This window comes from Adiantum capillus-veneris, chromosome 3 (genome assembly GCF_014529385.1).
Source record: "Adiantum capillus-veneris isolate H3 chromosome 3, ASM1452938v2, whole genome shotgun sequence".
NCBI classification, from domain to species: Eukaryota; Viridiplantae; Streptophyta; class Polypodiopsida; order Polypodiales; family Pteridaceae; genus Adiantum; species Adiantum capillus-veneris.
In genome coordinates, this window is record NC_140933.1 from 65,525,541 (window position 1) to 65,542,410 (window position 16,870).

Below are 16,870 nucleotides of genomic sequence, written 5' to 3' on the forward strand. Positions count from 1 at the left end.
TCGCCTTGTGCAAGGTGCGACGATTGACATTTAGGACCCTGGCAATTTTTGCAATAGGCATGTTTTCCTTTAAATTCAACATCATCTGCAATGCTGCATTCTTCAAAAACAACTCCTCATTGGAACCTGGCTGCTTGACGGTAGCCAGTGGTGTGCTGCAGACATTGGAGACGATTGCGGTCTATACAACATCCTCCTCCTTGAAAGACTCATCATGGATCGCCTGAACATGTGAATGTTGAGCAGCAAGATTCCAGATTTCCCACTTTGCTTCTGTAATAAAACGTTCAGGCCTACTCTTGAAAGCTCTCACAATCTCGAAGGAGGTTTTCTTTTTCTCCTCATCGTTGAGGGCATGATGTTGTCGCTCAAATTTTATTTGTTTCTGCTCCCGTTGTTTCCTCTTTCTTACTCTCTCATATTCCTTGATTACAGAAAGAGCTGGATCTTGGGAGTTGTAATTCATTGCCTATAGTGGCTCTCTTTTGCTTTTTCTTGAGAACTGTAGACGTGCATAATATGTTACTTACTTAAAATCACTTGAATGTATAGCTGTCAACACTTGATGTTGTAATACACACATACTATGAACAAATTCCCTCACAAAAATATAGATGTGACCAACAAAACCAATGACTTCATTTGGAGTGGGTGATCTACACATAAGATTTGCTTACCCATCAGATTACAGTATGGCTCCATTTCTAGCATTGGCACTAGTGGCAATAATGTTGACTGCAAGTTCTCCATGTCTGTAGGTCTATGTCAGAATGAGCTCAGCTTTGACAACTAATCTATGTTAGAATGAGAGAAAGAGCTCAGCTTTGACAACTAATCTCTCAGACAAGATTCCTGGTGCAAGGAACGAGAGAGAGAGAGAGAGAGAGAGAGAGAGAGAGAGATTCAGCAAACCGCCTGCTAGTCACACACACACACACAAACTCCCCACGTCGTCTTCAGTAACTGAAAACAGAAGCACATGAGGAGGAAAAATAATTTTTTATGCAACATTTGAAATTCAAAGGACTTGCCCATCCGTTTTTAGTATATGCTAACAAGCACAAGTAATTAGAACTATCCGGGAGAACATATTCAGTGACACGTTAACATGCTTCTACCCATAGCTATCCCATTTCTTGAGTATGTTGGATGGTTGATCCAAATAATCCTCTTTGATCTTTGATTGATTTCTTCGTTGGCGTGTGAGTCATACCATTGTTCAGTGAGGGATTTTTTCGTTACAGATATCCCCCTTTCGGCTTGAACAATTGCCTTCTTGTACCCAAAGTAGTCATTGAAGTAAGTAGATTCTTTTCGAAACACATCCAGTGTGTCCCACCCAACTAAGCTGTGTATGTTCGCACAATCTGCAAGGCACTGGGGTCTATTGTAGGCATTGTATAAAACTTTTACATGGTGAGGATTGTGGATTAGTGACTTTCCAAATAAGTCAAAGAACAACTTCTAAGGTACCAGGCTAAAGGAATGTTGGTAGTTGTTTTTGCATTGACAGCCCCATACATTGAACATAAAAATGTCAAAGCATCCCCTAGCACTTACTAAGGGAAGTATGTTTTTGACCCTCCATGTTTCTTTTGTCGGTCTTAGGGTAAGTTCATAAGCATTTATGTAAAATATTTCATTAGTGACAACAATCTCTTTTCCCAACTTGGATTGTATCCACTTGATACTTCCAACAGGCGAGGGTTTATGCTCAGGTGGTCTAAACTTCGGGGTTCCCTGCAGCGTAATGATACCAAGCTCGGAATGTATTAGGTACAATACATTCCGTGGACATCAACCTTTTCTTATCTTCCCCATTATGTGTGGTAGTGACAAGCCTTTTCACTTCCATTCCAGTGTGGAAATGCTTCTCTACCATAAGACGGGAGAGTATATCCACCCATATCCCTTGAGGTAAGATGTCAGACATCTACATACACACCCCATCACTCAAGTTAGTTAGATTGATAAAACCAAGATTCAAACTCAAATATTATATCCTCAAAACAATGTGTAATATCAAAATCAATTTTTTTATAACCGCAAAAGACCAAAAGGTACATAATGTTTTGTCATTAAATCTAATATCTAACCAACCCAAATGATTTTCTCATATTAAATTGATAATTTAATGTGGGATAATAAATGGGAACAAAGGTTATAATATAGACATGTGCTTACGGATCTATCTCAGCACGGGTCCAATGGTAAAGGGGTCCAAATGAGAGATGGTTTGTGAAAGAGCAATGTTAACTAATGGAGCTTAAAAGCCCTTAGGGTTAGCTTCATTAAAGACCTCCAATGGTTAGTCCTTTGACCTTAGGCAAGCAAGGGATGAGCTTGAGGTGGAACCCGACCTAAGCTTGAGGTGCTTGTCATGCTTGATGACTAAGATGCTTGAGGTGCTTGTTGTGCTTGATAACTAAGGTTCCTGAGGTGCTTGTCATGCTTGATGACTAAGGTACTTGAGGTGCTTGGCATACTTAATGAGGAAGGTGCTTAAAAAGCTTCCCATGCATGGGGGGTAAGGTGCTTCTGTCAAAAAGAGGCCCTACAAACTTAATGAGTAAGGTGCTTGAGAAGCTTCCCATGCATGGGGGGGTAAGGTGCTTGAATCAAAAAGAGACCCTACAAAATTAATGAGGAAGGTTCTTGATAAGATTCCAATGCATCAAAGTCCCAAAGTTAGGGGAATCTTTGATTTAACCTTCCACTCACCCAAAGGGCACCCCTTTTCTCAAAGGGCACATGGGACACATGTCAAACTCTCCCTATGCTTAACCACATGGTGTGCTTGAATGCTATTGGTTGGGCTAAAGAGGGATCCAATGAGCTTCTACTTCTATCCAACAAACATCTAGATATTTTCAAGATCTCTCTCTCTCTCTCTCTCTCTCTCTCTCTCTCTCTCTCTCTCTCTCTCTCTCTCTCTGGGGTAAGGATGACACTTATCCAAAGACTAGCCATGTACTTGGAATGCATGCTACATTTGATTGGCTAGGGGGGAGAGGGGTCCAATGAGCTTGAAACATGTGTAAAAGCTACAACTCACCCCAAGAAAGAAAGGGGGGTGATAAGGGGATATACACCACACACAAACTCATTTTGTGAATCATTCTCACTTGGTGAAAGTTGAGGAACTCCACCTCCTTCTCCAAGCTTGTGAGAAGTGAGAGCCTACACCAACACTCTTGGCTATAGAATGAAAATCCAACCAAGAGCCATGCTTAAATGCTTAAGCTTCCCATCTTCTCCATCTTCATTACTATGCTATTATGTATGCTAATAAGAAGAGTGATGATAAGTGAGGGACTATTTCTTTCTCCTATGGAATGTTTTTTCTTCCTCTTCCCTATCCTCATTCCCCGCTAGCTCTCTCCACCTTTGAAGGTGTTCGATGGCTTGGAACTGAGACTTGGGATAGTTAATGCTTTCTACAAATTTTATGTTATGCTTGTCATGCATGAAGCTTTCCATCTTAATTGCATCACCTAGGTCACAAGGAACACAAATATTGTATTGTACCAAGTCTCTCTTGATGGGAGAAACTATAATACAAATGCCTATTGGAGGGGGACGGGCTCCGTATGAATCCGTTCCTCAACTATTGTCATGTTCTCTAAACTCTCTCTCTTGGAAAATTATTGTTTATGCCAAGTTAACTAAGTACCATGTTTATGTTGCTACCATCAATCAAGTTCACCCGCTATGCTCACAAAGTAATCTAACAAAAGTGATTCACCTAATTTCCTAATTCCGCTAGTCTCAAAATTCATAGGTCATTCTCGTTACATTGGTATCAGAGCATTTGGTTTCTCTTTTCTTGCTTAACAAGAGAGTTCCTTAAGTAGCCTATTAATGGTTGATTTTGTCAATAATATTAGGGTAAGTGGGATTGGGATCTATTATCGATTTTGTTGAGCCCACTGTGTGGAATATGGTGCACACCTCAGGAGATTTGGTCTTAATAATGGAGTCTTTTTAGACTTGCCTACGGCTTTACCAGTATTGAGCCATAACAAGTCCAAAAGGAGCTATCCCTTGGCAGCTTTGCTATGTTAGACTCACTCCACTACTCTCTATAATTAACCAATTTGAGCCGTGGGTGTAGATACTTAAGTGCCTATTTTCAAAAGCTAAGAGGATTAGCAACTAAGGATTTGAATTTCCAAATCATACACTAAGTAACCAAATAAGTTTAATTAACATGGCTAACAATAACCAAGAGAGTAGAATGAACATTGATAACTTAGATTTTTCACATGAAGGTGCTAATGAAGGTGCATTTTGCATTGCAAACCTTTCTAGTACCTTCTTGATGTAATCCTCTTGAGATAGCTTTATTGTCTTCTTCATCTTGTCCCTTGATATTTTCATACCAAGTGTCCTCTTTGCAGTACCTAAATCTTTCATTGAAAAAGATTTAGACAGCTCCTCTTTTAGGTCTTTGACGTCCTACATGTTAGCACTTGAAATCAACATGTCATCAATATACAACATAAGGATGATGAATTTCCCATCTCCCAAATTCTTCGTGTAGACGCAGTGATCCGAGTTGCATCTTGTGAATCCATGATCCAACATCCATCGATCAAACTTCAAGTACCATTGTCTTGATGCTTTTTTTAAACCATACAAGCTCTTCTTTAATTTGCAATCCATCTTCTCCTTACCTTTTACTTAAGCATGTAGATTTCCTCCTCTAAGTCATCGTGAGGAAATGCTGTATTTACATCCATTTGCTCGAGATTTAGATCATGATCAGCCACAAGGCTTAAGACAAGCCTAATTTAGTTCATTTTTACAACAGGAGAAAATATTTCATTGAAGTCCATACCTTTCTTTTGAGAAAACCCTTTTACCACAAGCCTAGACTTGTACCTTTTCTTCCCACCTTCCTTCACCTTGTACACCCATTTGTTTTGAAGTGCCCGCTTACCTTTAGGCAACTCAATCAACTCCCATGTTTGGTTGCGATGTAGTGAGTCCATCTCCACTTGCATGCTCTTCGTCCATTCTTCTTTGGATTCATGTTGCATAGCTTCTTCGTATGATTGCGGCTCTCTAGAATCTGAGATCAAGAGATGGTTGAAGGAAGGAACAAATCTTTCTGGAGGTCTACTTGCTCTTGTAGATCTTCGGGAAATAGGTTGAGGCTCCTCATTTGTTTGACGTTGTTGCACATTGTCACCGTTTGCAGTCCTTGAGTCTTCACAGTTCGCAAGCTCAATGTACTCATCACCTGTTTCTTTTGTTTGATTTCTTTCCAAGTAATCTTTGTACATATTTTGTTCGTTAAAAATTAAATCCCTACTCGTTAAGATTTTACCATCTTCAGGATTCCATAGGCGATACCCAAAGTCACCTTCTCCATAGCCATTGAAGAAACACTTTTTGGACTTTGCATCTAACTTTGATCTTAGGCTTCTATCTATGTGCATGAAAGCCTCACACCCAAACACTTTGAGAAATGCATAATTCACCGGTTTACCTGTCCATGCCTCTTCTGGAACTCCCCCATCCAATGCCGTTGAGGGTGAACGATTGATTAAGTACACATGCGTACTTATAGCTTCCGCCCAAAGCTCAAGCGGTAAGCCTGCATGTAGCCGCATGCTTCATGCTCGCTCCATGATTTTCTTGTTCATCCTTTCTCAAATCCCATTTTGTTGAGGTGTCCTTGGGGTTGTCCTTTGCCTCCGAATTCCATTGCTAGCACAAAAGCTTTCAAAAGATTCGCTGCAATATTCACCTCCATTGTCGGATCTGAGGCATTTAACCTTGGTACCTGTTTCATTCTCCACAAAGGCTTTCCACCTTTGAAATATGGAAAATACATTGGACTTATTCTTCATGACATAAACCCATGTTTTTCTAGTCGCATCATCTATGAATGTTACATAGTATAATGAGACACCAAGTGATGGTGTACTTGCAGGACCCCAAACATCAGAATGAACCAACTCAAGTTTTGTATTTTTTCTTTCATTTCTTGATTTTTGAAATTTTACCCTCTTTTGTTTACCATAAACACAATCTTCACAGAACTCTAAGTCCACTTCTTTCAAACCTGGTAGAAGCTTCTTTGTTTGAAGGATTTGCATTCCTTTGGCACTCATATACCCAAGCCGGTAGTGCCACACCGCACTGTCAACTTCTATAGTTGTTGCACAAGCTGAAGGTACCGACTTTTTCTCCCTTGGCAACCACCAAAGATCCCTTTGAGATCTTCCACCGTTTGTTTCCGAATGCAATGTTGTGACCTTCATCATCCAATTGTCCTATAGAGATCAATTTTTTGCGAAGAGAAGGAACATGCCTAACATCTTTAAGCTTCCACTCATTTCCATTAGAAGTTTTAACAAAAACTGTACCTTTGCCAACAATCTCACAAGCTTCATCATCTCCCAAGTATACATACCCAAAATTACCTTTGGTGTAATCTTGGAAATGTTGCTTGTGTGGTGTCGCATGGAATGAAGCCCCGAAATCTACTATCCAGGAATTAGACACATTGTATAATGAGAGAATTAGATCATCTTGCTCTACTTTACCTGCCACATTGGCCTCCGATGTTGGCTTGTTGTCTTGTGACTCTTTCTCCTTCTTCTTCTTGGACCAGCAATTCTTCTTGACGTGGACCTTCTTGCCGCAGTTCCAACATTCAAGAATTGACTTTGTGCGTGACTTGCTCCGCCTTGAGCGATCACGACCCTTTTGGTTTTTGAACCTCTCCTTAGGCCTTCCTCTTGTTTCTACTGACAGTGCAGCACTTGATGATTCTCCTGTGCTTCTCCTTCGTATTTCCTCGCTTAGGAGAACACCCACAACATCATCAAACTTAAGAGTATTTGTGCCAGAAATAGAATTACTTACAGCCATCACAAGGCTGTCCCAACTATCCGGTAGAGATGATAGTATAAGGAGAGCTCGTACTTCGTCATCGAAATTGATTTTCACCAATCGAATTTGACTTATGTTTGTGTTAAAGTCATTTAGGTGTTCTGCAACTGAACCATTCTCTTCCATCTTTAGATTGAACAAGAGCTTCATAAGAAATACCTTATTGGATGTCGATGGTTTCTCGTAGAAGTCGTCAAGTGACTTCATCAAGTCCTCTGTGGTCTTCATCTCCAAAACATTGAAGGCCACCGTTGACGCTAAGCTTAACCGGATTGTTCACAGTGCTTTTTGATCAAGGACAATCCATGCTTCATATGCCATCGTTGCGGGCTTCTTTGCAAGACCGCCTAGTGGAAAATAGAGGTCCTTCTGGTAGAGATAGTCTTCAATCTGCATCTTCCAATGTTGGTAGTTTTTTCCGTTGAACTTCTCAATCTTGAGCTTCCCTTCCTCTTTCATAACTCCCACTCAATTCAAGGAATCCTTTCCTTGAGATAATTTAGCTACGAGCAAACCTTGCTCTGATACCAGTTGTTAGGAAATAAGACATAGCTAAATAGATAATTGAGTAGATTACTTAATGGAGAGAGACAGATTTACATACATGAGATTATAGAGTAGAGAGAGAGAGAGAGTACACACGATATACGTGGTTCACCCAATGTGGGCTATGTCCACAGGAAAGCAGCCACTCAATGGCTTAAGTACTTCAAAACAAGAAGTAGTTTACAAAGGGATTATACCCTTAATGGATCTCCCGCCTTGCTTCACTCTCACCACCTCACACTCACCTTGTTGCATCAACTTCACAATATATATGTAATGTGTGTAGAAATGGCCTCCTTTTATAGGCCAAAAGGGCTGCCCTCTCTCATGAGAGGCAGCCATGTGTAGCCGCCCTTGTGTAGATAAGTCCAAATCGGACCCTCCAATCCGCCCATGTGTGGCCACCCTTGAGAAGACAAGTGCGCTTTTGAATTCGGCCACCGGCCACCGGCCATTGACTTTCGACCACCGACCACCGGCCATCGGCAAAGCGACGGTTGTTTTCCGACCGCCTTCCGGCCGCCGTTCGGCCATAATATTCCGGCAAAAAGGAATATTCTCGCGAGGGAAAAAAAAAACTCTCAGGGGGCTTCCGCCCCCGATGCCCCTAAAGTTGCCCCTGATTTTTGGCCTCGTGAAAATTTTGGTTTCCAGCGAGTGATTTTCCTTCACACACGATGGATTCTCCTCATAATGGGGGCCTTACAAATGTGCGCTTTTACCACAGAAAATTAGAAGGGTAAATCAGGCTCCATACTTAACACCTTCTTCTTGACCTTCCTCCTCTACCGATGAAAGCAATGGCTATTCTCCTAGAGAATACAAGAGGGGAGGACATTGCAAATCTTACCCTGCATGGCGAAGGTCACAAAAACTAAAGAAGTTCAAAGAGGGAGGAAAGAGTACCTCTTTTCTCATCTATGATGGCACCTTTGCTGCTGTGCTACCGACAAAGTATTGGACTTCATCCAACAATTTGATGTTGCCTTTGGAGACGAGGGCTTCATAGAGTCCTCCAAGCTACGCCATGTAGCTATGCACTTCCAAAAATCGGCTCGTCAATGGTGGGCTAGCCTTCGTGGCAACGGTGAAGCCCCAAAGACATGGAAAACTCTACAAGTTTCCATTATGAAGCAATTCCTTGCAAGCGATGCAAAGGACAAAGTGCTCACCGAATGGCGGAGTTTGAGGCTTCTGTCTCATGAGTCTATCCACAAATATGTGAAATTTTGGGATTTACATCTCAAGGCTACTGTCTTTCAAAAGATAGACTTTGTTGAGCAAAAGCAACAATTCTGTGCGGGACTACCTGAAGAGATGGCCGAGTATGTCAACTCTCAACGGCTTGGTTCTATGAGCGAAGTAATCCACCATACCATGGTTGCTTCACACATAAATTTCCAACAAGGGGTTAGACAAAATGTCAAGCCCATGGAAAATAAAGACAAAAGTGATGCAAAGGAAAAATTTAATGCGCAAACTTCTACCCAAGGCCATTCCAACAACAGCAACAACAATCAATCCAAGGAGAAAAGAGTTTACAAAGGTAAAAATAAACTCTCTTTTGAAGAGCTTGAAACTTTTTGCAAGGATCGCAAATGTTTTAAGTGTGGGGAGCAAGGACATGGTTATCGTTCTTGTCCCAAAAGAAATGCTCTTAATGAGACTCCTAGAGCTTCCACTATCGAAGCTCCAAAAGAGGATGCTCATTGCAAAGGATCACCTCTCTCCTATGCTTGGGGAAAGGTAAGGGAGCATGATCCCTTCATCTTGTTTGACCCTGGTTCTACTCACAACTTCATATCAATGGAGTTGGCCACCAAGTTGGGCATTCAAGCCTTTGAGATGGGAGATGATGTAACTTCCGATGCCACTTTCAAGGGACAGCAAGCCTCCATTACTCCTTTGATTGGGAAGTTGAGGCTTCATGTCCAAATCTATGTTGATAAAAAAGACTTCTTTATCTCTCCTATCCAACATGAGGATGCTATCCTAGGGGTACCATGGTTCAACCGCATGGATGCCAAGATGAAGTTCCTTGAAAGAAGAATCTACTTCACCAAACAGGGAAAAGAATATGTATATAGATGATAATGAGTCTGGTCGTACTATACCACTTGTAAATCCTCTTGCCCTTGATAAATCAATGAAGATATAATTTTTAGTGTACATGATTTTTGTCAAAGAGTCCCTAAAAGGTCCTAATGTTTCATCAAAGGTGAATGGTAGGAATCAAGAAGAGTTAGACTTATCTAACTTTATAAAGGATTTCAAAATGTGTTCATCGATGATATCACTATGGACTTACCTCCAAAATGAGGGGATGATGACCATCAAATCGAGATCCTATCAGGAAGCTCACTGCCTAACAAACCTCCTTATCATGTTTCCCAAGCTCAACAAGAGGAGATCATGATGCAAGTACAAGAATTGGTAGACAAAGGGATGGTGAGGCCTAGCTCCTCTCCCTTTTGTTCTACAGTCCTTTTAGTGCAAAAGAAAGATGGTACATACCGCATGTGTGTGGACTATCGCGCACTAAACCATATCACTATCAAAAACAGATTTCCCGTACCTTGGGTAGAAGATCTGTTTGATAAGCTACAAGGATCTACCTATTTCAGTAGGATTGACCTTAAAAGTGGCTACCATCAAATTAGGATAGTGAATGAAGATATCCTAAAGACCGCGTTTCATACAACATTTGGCCTTTATAACTATCTAGTCAAGCCTTTTGGCTTGACTAATGCACTAGCTACATTCATTGATTAATGAAGAAAATTTTTAGACTCTACTGCAAATTCACTGGAGTGTTCTTCATTGATATCATCATCTACTCCAATTCCTTGGAGGAACACAAGCAACATCTCCAAGTGATTTTTCAAGCATTAAGGGAGAATAAGCTTTTTCTCAATCAAAAGAAAAGCAAATTTTTTCTTCAAGAGATTCAATACTTAGGTCATATTATCTCTTAAGATGGTATCCGTATGGATCCATCAAAGTTGGAGATAATAAAAGCATGGCCTAATCCAAGGAATCTACATGAGCTAAGCATGACTTAACAAAGAAGAACGTTAAGTATTCATGGACTGTTAAGGAAAAAAGTGTTTTTGACAAGCTCAAAGAGAAGCTTACCTCCCAACCAGTCCTTATGCTTCCGGATCTCTCAAAGCCCTTTGAGGTCCAATGTGATGCTTGTGGTGATTGCCTTGGAGCATTCTTGCTTCGAGAAGGGCATGCCATAGCATATGAGAGCCGAAGGCTCAACACGGATGAACGGGTCTTAGGCATTTATGAGAAAGAGCTGTTAGCTGTTCTACATGCCCTAGACACATGGAAGCACTATCTATTGGGGACTCCATTCATTTTACGAACATACCATCAAAGTCTCAAGTACTTCATGATGCAAACAAAGCTTTCTGACAAACAAATAAGGTTTCTTTTGCAATTTAATTTCCACATTGCTCACATTGTTGGTAAGCACAATCCAGTGGCTAATGCACTTTCACGACGACCAAAAGTTAATGTTGTGTCAATAGAAACTCACAATGATCTATCTTCTTTGATAGATGTGTATGCTCCTGACCCTTACTTTAAAGACATACTATCAGCCCTGCTTTGGGGAAGAAAGTGGAACCATTCACCTTGCAGGATGGTCATGGCAATAGGCTATGTGTTACCCACTCCCTTCATGGGAAAGTCATGTATGAATCCCATGCTCCTCCCTATACAGGACATAGAGGCATTCAACCTACTCTTCGAGGAGTAGAGACGTACTTTTATTGGCCTACCATGAAAGTGGATATACAAGAGTATGTTCCAAAATGTGTGATATGCTAAAAGACCAAGTATGATAGAGGGAAGCAACCTAGATTACTCCAGCCATTGCCGATCCCTAATTCACCATGGGAAAGTATATCCATGTATTTTATCTTCGGATTACCAAGTATATCCATGGGAATATGGGAATATGGACAATAGTCGACAGGTTTAGCAAGCAAGCACACTTTATTCCTATCAAGAAGACTATTAAGGCACATCAAATGGCAACTCTCTTCATATCCCAGATTTTCAAACACCATGGATTGCCAACATCCATCGTGTCAGATAGAGATCCTAGAATGATTAGTAATTTTTGGAAATGTCTCTTCAAAAATCTAGGTACAAGATTGAATTTCTCTTTGGTCTATCACCCACAAATGGATGGCCAAAGTGAGATAGCCAATCTTACGATTCTTGATCTCTAAAGACCTATGTTACAGAAGTAGATCAACGCTCACAATGGGAAAAGTACTTACCTCTTGTAGAGTATGTGTATAATAATACTATCCATACTTCTACGAGAAAAGCACCTTTTGAAATCATAGAGGGAAGACCTAAAAGTCCCTTGCTACTACATGGAAAGATCTTTGTTGCCGATGAGTATAGCCGTGACTTGCAAGCATCTTTTCAAAAGATTAAGGAGTCTATATCCATCTCCCAACTAAGGCAACAAGTTGTTGCTAACAAGAACAGAAGTGCCTTAATGTTCAAAGAAAATGATTGGGTCTTACTTAAGTTTCCTAAGGCTCGATTGAGGCAAACGACGGGCAAAAATCCTATGGGCCATCAAAAGTATTATGCTAAACTAGCAAAAAGATACTATGGTCCTTTTTGAATTTTGAAGCCAATCAATGAGGTGGCTTATCAACTCAAGTTTTCATGTGATCCTACTTAAGGCCTACGAAGGAGAGCCTCCAAAATGCACCAATTATTGCAGACCCTCCCAAAATCGAAGACCAAGAAGAGGTGCTACAACCCTAAGCTATCCTTCGGCATGAAGACAAGGTACTATTTTATCCTTTTGAATATGCTAGATGGATGCAAGGAATCCAGCTTAAGGATAGTATGAACCTTGTCAACGCTTACAATGGTACAATAGAGTAAGCAATGTACTTGTTTCTTTTAAATGATCAATATTTTTGTCTTATAAGACTAATTCTCTCTTTATTGTGCACAAATCTGAGTAGTATGCATACTAAGAATCATGTTTGGGATGTCCACGTCTCTCAAACACCATGCAGGATTTGTCACTCTACTTGGGAGGATGAAATGGACTAAAGAGCAGAAATGCTTGCGGTAGCTATGTCTCCCAACCATCAAATGGATTAGTCATCAATCTTGGAATGATGTCATAGGGTAAAAATGGATCCTCTACCCACTAAGACAAATTGACTAATAACTATGGATTTATTTCTTTTACCTCATAGTCGAGGACGACTATGATTTCAAGAGAGAGGTAATGTTATTAAATCTAATATCTAACCAATCCAAATGATTTTCTCATATTAAACTGATAATTTAATGTGGGATAATAAACGGGAATAAAGGTTAGAAAATAGACATGTGCTTACATATCTATCTCAACACGGGGCCAATGGTAAAGGGGTCCAAATGAGAGATGTTCTGTCAAAGAGCAAGGTTAACTAATGGAGCTTAAAAGAACATAGGGTTAGCTTCATTAAAGACCTGCAATGGTTAGTCCTTTGACCATAGGTATGCTAGGGCTGAACTTGATGTGTGAACCCGCCCTAAGCTTGAGGTGCTTGTCGTGCTTGATGACTGAGGTACGCGCTTGATGACTAAGGTGCTTGAGGTTCTTGTCGTGCTTGATGACTAAGGTGCGTGCTTGATGACTAAGCTGCTTGAGTTAATTGTCATGCTTGATGACTAAGGTACTTGAGGTTCTTGTCATACTTAATGAGGAAGGTGCTTGAGAAGCTTCCCATGCCTGGGGGGTAAGGTGCATGAGTCAAAAAGAGACCCTATAAATTTAATGAGGAAGGCGCTTGAGAAGCTTCCCATGCATGGGAGGGTAAGGTGCTTGAGTCAAAAAGAGACCCTACAAACTTAATGAGGAAGGTGCTTGAGACGCTTCCTATGCATGAAAGTCCCAAAGTTAGGGAAATCTTTGACTTAACCTTCCACTCACCCAAAGGTCACCCCTTATCTCAAAGGGCACGTGTGACACATGTTAGACTCTCCCTATGCTCAACCACATGGTGTGCTTCAATGCTATTGGTTGGGCTAAAGAGGGCTCCAATGAACTTCTACTTCCATCCAAAAAACATCTAGATATTTTCAAGGTCTCTCTCTCTCTCTCTCTCTCTCTCTCTCTCTCTCTCTCTCTCTCTCTCTCAGGGGTAAGGGGGACACTTGTCTAAAGACTACCCATGTACTTGAATGCATGCTACATGCGATTGGCTAGGGGGGAGAGGGGTCCAATGAGCTTGAAACATGTTTAAAAGCTACAACTCACCCGAAGCAAGCAAGGGGGGTGCTAAGGGGATATACAACACACATACACACTCGTTTTGTGAATCAGTCTCACTTGGTGAAAGTTGAGGAAATCCACCTCCTTCTCCAAACTTGTGAGAAGTGAGAGCCTACACCAACACTCTTGGCTATGGAATGCAAATCCAACCAAGAGCCATGCTTCAATGCTTAAGCTTGCCATCTTCATTACTATGCTATTATGTATGCTAGCAAAAAGAAGAGTGATGATAAGTGAAGAACTATTTTTTTCTCCTATGGAATGTTTCTTCTTCTTCTTCCCTATCCTCATTCCCCACTAGCTCTCTCCACCTTCGAAGGTGTTTGAGGCCTTGGGACTGAGGCTTGGGATAGTTAATGCTTTCTACAAAGTTTATGTTATGCTTGTGATGCATGAAGCTTTCCATCTTCATTGCATCACCTAAGTCACAAGGAACACAAAGATTGTATTGTACCAAGTCTCTTTTGATGGGAGAAACTATAATACAAATGCTTATTGGAGGGGGGACCGGCTCCGTATGAATCCGGTCCTCAACTATTGTCATGTTCTCTAAACTCTCTCTCTTGCAAAAGTATTTTTCATGCCAAGTTAACTAAGTACCATGTTTATGTTGCTACCATCAATCAAGTTCACCCGCTATGCTCACAAAGTAATCTAACAAAAGTGTTTCACCTACTTTCCTAATTCCACTACTCTCAAAGTTCATAGGTCATTCCCATTACATGTTTCTAGGGAGATACATAAATACGAAAGGTTCCTATGAACCAGTTCTTGGTTCCTGCAACGGAGGTTCTACCCCTATATTTGAGTGTCAAAGTTTAGAGCTTCAACTTGTGCATTGAAATTCACGTCTTCCTTTTTGTACCATTCATTTCCTCATGATATATTCGTATGTGGTAATCCATTAAAGCATTTTACATGAGCATGTCGTTCATTTAAATCACCTCTGTAGAAATATCTACTCGAGTTCACTGTCATTGGTTGTGCTTGGGAAAAGTCATTAATACACCTGGGCTTCTCGTAGTCATCAAGGGTAATGGTGATATTGTTAGGGTTGTGTTTGAGAATAAGTCCATAGACTCTGTTGAACCATTCTTGGGGTACATGATAGAATTGGTTGCCTCCATTTGACTTCTTCCATACTCTGATTATGACCTTTTCACAAAAGCCGTATCTTTGGTTTAGCATGAGGACTTTCTTACTAAGTATGAGTTCTCAGCTTCCTATATCCAAAAGAGAACATAGGTTAAGTTAAAAAACATATCCTTACCCTTTCACATCGCCTTCTTGGATCTATTCCTTGACCCAAAGTTGTGGGTTGGTCATAAACCTATCAGGTACTTGTGTTGGATGTTCATATTGGGCTTCAACATATAACTCCCATGCTACATAGGTGTTCGGTACAAGGTAGTCTCTAGTCCCCTTTGAAACTCGAACCACTTCAATTTCCCAATGGAAACAGAATCCAATCACATAATTGAAAAATACCCTTTGTGCAAAGTCACTCAGGAGCTCATCTAGACAATTGAGAAGATCCATCTAAAAACAAGACAAGGAGAGAGAAAACTTAGTACACATGTGATTCAGAACTGAGTTTATGGTTTTTTTATTCATCAAAATTTGATTTATATGATTTCATTACAATAATAGGGGTGTCTCAGAGCTATCTCTCTAAATATTCTTTTGACTCTCATGACAGGGTATTGTCTCAGACCTCCCACATGACAATGTGGTCTGTAGTTATCTTCTAGTTTTTCTTTTCCTATGATAGCTGCAAGGGCTTCAAACTTCTTAACAACTTTAGCAATCATTAACATTTGGGAGTGCATTGCCAAGTAGTAGAGCATGCCTTCTAGGCCTAACCATATTCTGAGTTGAAGTAGTCAACCTCTTGGACTGTTGTCAATGTAGATAAAGAATTGATGAAAGGGTTCTTGGTGACGGGTAAGGTAACTATGATCAACACTCTTTCAACAAGTTGTGCTTCCTAGTATGCCAAAGACTTTGGTCTCAATTAGCCATTTGTTACTACAAAACACACATTCAAAGAAATTACAACACCGTTGTTGAACACTTCAACCACTTTACCATACCTCAACCAAACACTTCCATTCAAGAAGACATATCAAAAAGGTACCACCAACCAATGTCACTTATAGATGCATCATGAATACAATATCCTTTTCTAAACAGCATGCATAAATGCATGCATGATGCATAAATAACCCGACTAGCATTAGGCTTTAGGCTATCCCCATATCCTTATGCATAGGCTCTGATACTAGGTGAGAGATACCCCTCCACGGGGGTCTATGCACAAAATATATAACTTACACCTTTATACAATTTTCAACATACATCAGAGTTGCGGAAGTGTTTGCATAGGGAAGGAGTTCTCAGCGCCCGACCAAGCATGGACTTTAGGCATGAGCCGATTGCATCCAGAGGTACCTAGCGACTAGTGATACCCCTGAATGGGTGTTATGAATGAAAGGGTACTCAAGAAATATATAACATTGTGGAGGGTGAATATATGTGTACACCGCATTGCGAGAGAGAGAGAGAGAGAGAGAGAGAGAGAGAGAGAGAGAGAGAGAGAGAGAGAGAGAGAGAGAGAGAGAGAGAGAGAGTATAGTAGACGGTGAAGTAGAGTGCACAAAGACATGAGATAATGACAATAGAAAATCTTTAAATGTCCCATCTAAATGAAACAGACAACCATGTATTACTGTAATAACAAAATCTAGGTATACCATAACATCAAAAAAAAAGTTTATGACACAAAAACTAGCAGAGCACTGGACCCTGTGTAGGGATTGACCGGTCCACTCATCCACATCCGCTCTACTATGGACATAGAGAATTTCACTTCGTTGGGAGTGAGCCAGAACATCTCCAACCTACCTGAGCCATACATAAGCTGAGACCACTTTGCCTCTCTCCATGAACTCGAGCTCTGAAAGGATCCCAGGTACGAGTAGGTGGTAGGGCATCAACACCAACCATATTATTTTAGGTGCCATGCCTCTTCGATGCCCAGCATCAGGTTTTTAGGAAAAGCCAAGGCAAAATCTCCTACATGTTAGCTGTGTAGGTCATTCAAAC